General features: G+C 43.5%; 1 protein-coding gene across 1 annotated transcript in view; it reads right to left on the reverse strand.

Moving 5' to 3' along the window:
- Positions 1–268: 268 nt before the first annotated feature.
- The window catches only part of APIP (APAF1 interacting protein), a 529312-nt gene continuing 523147 nt past the window's right edge, over positions 269–6433 (reverse strand). The window contains exon 9 of the transcript XR_010743805.1: positions 269–282. The gene's annotated coding sequence lies outside the window, so the exon portion shown is untranslated. The remainder of the gene's footprint in view (positions 283–6433) is intronic.

Here is a 6433-nt window from a genome sequence, read left to right on the forward strand (position 1 = left end):
TGGTCTCCAAAGTGGGATGTGTGTACAAGACTATTCAAAACTTTTTTTCCTGATAGTGCTATGCAAGATCAAAAAGGTTTGGAGACCGTGGATCTACATTTACCACAACACACCTCCCCTTCCATGCAGTTCTTTCTGGAGGGTCTTAGCTCTACATTTATGTCCAAGGAGCCAACAGGATTAGCCATTGCAAAGGCACTTTAAACTTGGTTATGAACAGAAAGACCTCAGAGACAGGATGACCACATGAAAAAGAGATGACCAGGGACAGATCTCTGATGACTGGGTTTCTGCACAGACACAAGACAGAGGCAATTATTTGCCCTGTGGACAAGCAAGGGCTGGCATGAGTCAGTGTTTGCCACGTAGCTGTTTTCTGTTTTCAAGGTGATTCTCTGAAGGCCTGATCATGGATGCTGACAGATGGGGATCTCTGGTATAGTGAATGTGAGTGGTTTTAGTACAAGAACACCCAATTTAGCACCGTTTAGAAAGCAACACTTATGCTTATAAAGGGCAACAGAAAACTTACCCCATTAATATGGACATTTTTGCATACTTGTAGTTGGCCGTTGTGTTAGGCAGCACCACATTCTGCATTTACATCAAATCTGTCATCTTAATGAAAGTGAAAGACGTGAAGCCAAAAGAAGACATATATCTGTCCACTGATGATTTAGAGTACATGGATGTACTCTAGTGTGTGTGGTTTTGGAAACATTTCTACTTTTTCTGCCATTATCGAGGTGTGTGGTTTTGGGGTAAGAAAATGGGTGCCACCTCTAAACAACTGACATTGCAAAGTGATTACCACTAGGTTTCAGAATTAAATGACCTAGTTGTAAGGATGGAGGCAGCACACACTTTCTGTCAGTTTGAGAAAGGCAGAAGAGACACTGCTATGACCAGAGATTGTAGTACAGCTGTAAGATCAAGCACTTGGAAGTCCATTGAAAAACGCTTTGCTAGTTCTGAAGGTATCACTAAGGAGCAAAGGGGCAAAAGGACACACCAAACTGAAGGAAAGGTAACAGAAGCAGTAGCTGGTGACAGTCTCTTCTTCTGCACTGTTTGTGTGAAGTGTATCAATGGAGGCCCATTTTCCCTGTCTCCAGCAGCCTGGGGAACTTTGCAAGCAGCACAAGTTGCAATCCGAAACTCAGATTGTTTCGGAACCGTGTTGCAGAGCAGTGGTGGGACAGGCACAAACCACCTCATCTTGCCTCAGAAATGTGCAACAGTTGGTGGGGCACTGAGCAAGGCTCCCCTGCCAGCCTGCTCCCACATTACACTGGCCCAGGACAGCCTCCAAGTACTTATCAGCAGCTGCTCTGTTGAGATGTGCAGGAGATCTGTGCAGCAGGAGGAGATGGTCTGTCACCAAAGTGGCACGAGGGTGGGCTTTTATCAAAGACATTCATTTTGGCTGACAGGATGGCAATAGGTTAATCAAGCAGAAAAAGCAGTGAGCAGAAGATGCTTTAACCCTTTCTGCTTCCTCACAGGCTCTGGAAAGTGGAATCAGCCCTTAAGCCTGCTAGTCTTGTCTGCTTTCCAGGCTTTCAGTCCAATTCCCCAGGGGTGTTTAGGCCATCTCTGCTATCTCCTTCCACCACCCCACTCCTTCTTTGAGGCTTTTTGTCAGTCCTGGGTCATGGCTGGGAAGGCCTCAGCGTCCTGGGCAGGAAACCCTCATATGGCACCATTAGTGGTCAGCTCTCAGCTCACTAAAGAGATGATTATTTAGGAAATGAAGCACCAGAAAGTATGTTAATGGTTAACTACTCTGTCTGTACCTGATCTCAGGAGGAGACTGACAACATGCTTTGGTGTCCTCCAGCCCCTGTGGACACTCCATAGACCCCTGTTTAAAAAATGTGGGTGTATCATGCATGTACTGTATCATTAGAGCAGCTACCCTGTTCTTCCATCAGTATTTCTACCATTTAGACTGTTGTGTGGTTTGTTTAGGCTGCTTTTTCTTTTCTTAGCAAAATCTAAGGTACAGACTGTGATAGCTTGGTAAAAATACAGTGCCTCTTTCTATGCAGAGATGCCTCACAATTTGTCTGAATCCAGTCAAAAGGCTTTATCTTAAAATAGCCAGCTGTTTTCTTTTGCAGCACAACAAACCAAAACCACATCTGCTCCACACTGAGTTAATTTGTGCAGGCTCCTGATCACGTCGTGTTTTAATATCGCAGCCATAAACCCTGGAGTGGAAAGGTGGTGGTCAGAATGGTGACTTGCAGAAATTCCACCAGAAACAAGGTGGACAGCAACATTGTGAGGCATGGCTTTAATGATTTTTGTTTCTCTGAGTTATGCAAAGAGCTACAGCCTTTTCCTTCTGTGCCTGTCTAAGGCCAGAAGGCTGATGGCTCAATGGAGGCTGCTGTTAAGGTGGTGAGTAGAGAGAAAATGATGGAAAATTCATTGGCAAATCCACAGCTTGCACACAGAGAGGCCGAAAATAAAGCAAAAAAACTACCACCAGCAATATTTGCAGAGCATTCAGCCGGTTCTGGCTTCACCTGTACATAATCCTCAGATGTTGTTGGCATGGGATTAAGATCGTGGTTTGTGATGTGAGGAGGGACAGAGGAGGAAGACTGAAGCAGGAAGTCCTGTGTTTGACTTGAACACGTTGCACTCCAAATCAGGTGTGGTGCAGTCTGCCATCTCTTCGATTGAGAAAGTAGCATTTGAGCTTGACTCGTTATTATTGATGATCTTTTCAACCCTGTTTTCAGGTTGAAAACCTCTGCTTTAAGCATAAAGGATATAGGATCAAGTTCCAGGTTATTATTTTTATGCACTCCTAATCCCTCAAATTAAAAATCTCCTGGCATAGCTCTAGGCAAAGATGGGATTTGGTAACTACTGTCATTATCACTTTTTTTTTTTTTTTTTTTTTTTTTGTCTTTTCATAATGGCGGTTCCCTGTTCTCTGCCCCTCCACCCAAACCCCCACTTTTCCCACTGTATGGATTTTTGCTTATGTTGCTTTTCCAGCATTACCTTCTGAATGGGTTACCTCTTGTTCCCAAATACATTCTTTCCACCAGCTTGGGCTGTTCTGCAAAATAAAGGAAGCAGCCAGTGCAAAGCATTCTAGCATGAATCAGAAATCCTTATGGATGAGCTAAACAGAGCGGAGCAGAAACCAGGTCAGCAGCAGCTCTCATGAGAATTTCGCTCTATCCCTGGAGTGGCCATTCTGATCCCTCCTCTCAGCCCTTCTACTCCCCTGTACGGTCACACCTATGCCAGGAGGGGCGTGCACAAAATCTTTGTGGACAAGGCAGGTTGTACTGACCAGCGACAGCTCGTTTCACTTTTTCTTAGGAAAAAATAATCAATTACTACTGGAAGTGTTTTCTACCCCCATTAGTGAAGCAAAGCCTGTCTGCTCCCTTGCAGAAGGATGCTTTGCATATGAGGAGCAGCTCTTGTGTGTGTCTGTACAATAAGCATCGGACAAGTGCCGCATCTCTCTCAACATGAACATTTACAAAGCAGAAGCAGAAAGCATCACATTCTCCCCCTTGTGGTGATGTTGGAGTCTCTGCGTCAAGAGAAATCCAAATGCCAGGACAGCCAACAACGTGGATTTGGACTCTTGGGAATTGGAACGAATTCATCTGGCAAGCTCCAGTTCTGGTTTGTTATATAAGCCTACAGGATGTATAGGTATATACAGGATGCATAGGTACAGGACGGCAGCACTGCCTGCTGAAGTGTGTGCCAGGCCACCTTAATGGAGCACAGCTGCCAAGTGCAGCCCAGAGGTGAGCTACAACAGCGCTCCCATGCAGACTTCACAACATCTTCCACGGATGAAGCCTCCATTTGTGCCTGGCTAAGGGATCTTCCTGGCTGCAGTGTGTTGGCAGGGCAAAACAGTGGGGCTGTGGTTAAAAACTCCTCCAGAGCTGCTCTCTGCCTTGTGCCATTACCCCAAAGCAATTTTAGCAGTCTTCTGATATCCCCTTTCTGCCCTACCTCTTGCACAGTTTGTGGCTCTCTTTGGTCCCAGGTACTCTCCCTTTTCAGCTAGACTTAGTTAAAAGATGGAAGGGATAAAAGGACAGCTAAGTAAAGACAGATGAGTGCAGGACATGGCAACATGTTGCTCCATGATGTCAGGTACAACACACATCTGACAAGGCACTGCTAGAAATATCTTTCAGGCTGTTTCTGTGAGGAGGTGATGTGTATTTAATTCGTGCTTCAGAGATTCCCATGGCTTCTGAGAGGAAGGACTTCTGGCAGAGTGTGATATGCGTTTTTCATGGCAAAGCTGCAATAGCATGATGCTGGTGGCACAGGGAGTTTGAACATAAACAGGAGCATCCTGATGGGTCCCCAGTAATGTTATATCCGAGGTTGTAATGTTGTAATTATCTGTGAGAAGATAATTCATAGCTATTTGCATACATTTAGTGCTTTATAATAATTAAAAATCCAGTCAATCTGATGTTCTCTCCTTGTGACCAGTTCTTTAATTTGATGTATATTGTTAAATTTAAATAACATCAGAGTCTTGGCTTTAAAATAAGTTTAAAAAGAGCATTTGGGATTTAATTATGAAATTTTTTAAGTTACTGCTATCAGTGGATGGAAATCCCTCTGCTCAAATATGAGGAGTTAATCTCAGTGAAATTTAGATATGTTTATCCACATTATCACTTTTAAGGGCACTTGTTTCACATTTCCATATGTTTTCTCACATGCACCAAAACCAATTTAGAATGATATTCAAGATTCATATGCAGTGTCTTGCTTGAGGAGGCTAAAAGGCTCTGAAAACGTTCAAAAATTAGAAGAGTTGGCCAGACTCATGATTTGGTGGGACTGAATTGAGGGCTGGGAAAGATATGAGATCAGAAAGAAATGTAATTCCCTTGAAGACTGCCATACTAAAGCCAGCCACTGTACACTTGACTGCTGGAGAACAAGGACTCTCTTTCCCCAGCTAAAATGTCTCTTCTGTCAGCCTAGGAAAGCCAGTGTTCCTGCAGTCTTTGCTGCCTCAGTTGCACAGAGCAATAGTGCCTATTCCAGCATTGGTATTTTGCAGAGAATGTAATTCCCAAGGAATTTTTTTCCTTAGCACACCACTGTCTTTAAAAATAAAAGCTCCAAAGAATCATCATGGAATTTTTTTCTCCACAATGTGATTTTTCATTAGTAATTTATTCAGTCTAGCAGATGCCAGCCTGCAAACTATGCAAAGAGCAAATCTCTTCCTCCAAGTGTAAATATTTATAGATCATATTAAATAGTATTTAGTACTGTGCAAACATATTGTCAACAGTTCTAGCCAGATTCTTCCCTAATCGCAGCCTGGGAGTTGGCACAGGCATGTCCTCCATGAGAAGATGGTTATCAGAAAAAAATAATAGCAGGCTAAATAGGTTCTTGGCTTAATTAAGACTGGAGCTTACACCAGAGGTGAATCTGGCGTACACCAAGTTAAAACTCTGTTATAGCAGCTTGTATGTACCACACACAGAGCTGGAAAGATGATGCTTCCCTGGGGGGACAGCTTCCCCAAGCAGGGTGGGAGCCTCTCTTGGCACTGGACAAAATGGGCCATTACAATGCCGGGCAGGGACTTTCAACCTTTTTATGTTTTAATGTAGTTCCACATTTTCTTAGACATAATAGGAGATGTATGAGTATAATTTGCATTAACTGCCTACGTTTATTTGAATAATCCAGAAGAGTAAATATTCCCCATTCAAGTCACCATCTGTTCTTAAAACAGAAACGTGTTATTTCTTAAACACAGATCTGCCTTTTGGTCTCCAGCTCAGCCAGTGCAAAGTCCCCAAATGGGTTAATGCCTGGGACATAGCTTCACTGTACTGAGGCCATTTGTGTTTAAACCAATATCCTAAAATCTCCTTTCCTGCACCTCCAGTCCCAAACCCTTGGATAGCATTTTGTTATATCCCATAATCTCTACTCTCCTGACAATCTGGAATAAATGCAAACCAACAGAAAGCTCATTTATATTCTGTGAAAACCTGCTATTGCAAGCATGTCTTAGTACCCTGGCTTTTCACACGAGACATGTGAAGTTGCAAAGATCTCCAAACACTTCAAGACTGTCCTCTGGGTGCCTCAAATGAAACAACCCAACTGACCTTCTCCATGCATCGTAAGGAGACAGGTGAGTGAGGGCGCATTCATGACATCCCACTCTCTTTGGCTGCATGATCACAGCTTTTTTTTCAGTCCCTGTGGTTTCCCATTGCCTATCTGGACTTCTCTATGGGTCTTTTTTTTCTCCTGGGACTGTTTTTTCCCAGAAATGTGCTCGTTTTACACTACACCAACCTTAAGGGCCACATGCCAACAGCTTCACAATATTTCCTCCACCATTGTGCTTGGTCCTGCCAGATAATCTGTTATACAGCAGACA

This window comes from Sylvia atricapilla, chromosome 6 (genome assembly GCF_009819655.1).
Source record: "Sylvia atricapilla isolate bSylAtr1 chromosome 6, bSylAtr1.pri, whole genome shotgun sequence".
NCBI lineage: Eukaryota > Metazoa > Chordata > Aves > Passeriformes > Sylviidae > Sylvia > Sylvia atricapilla.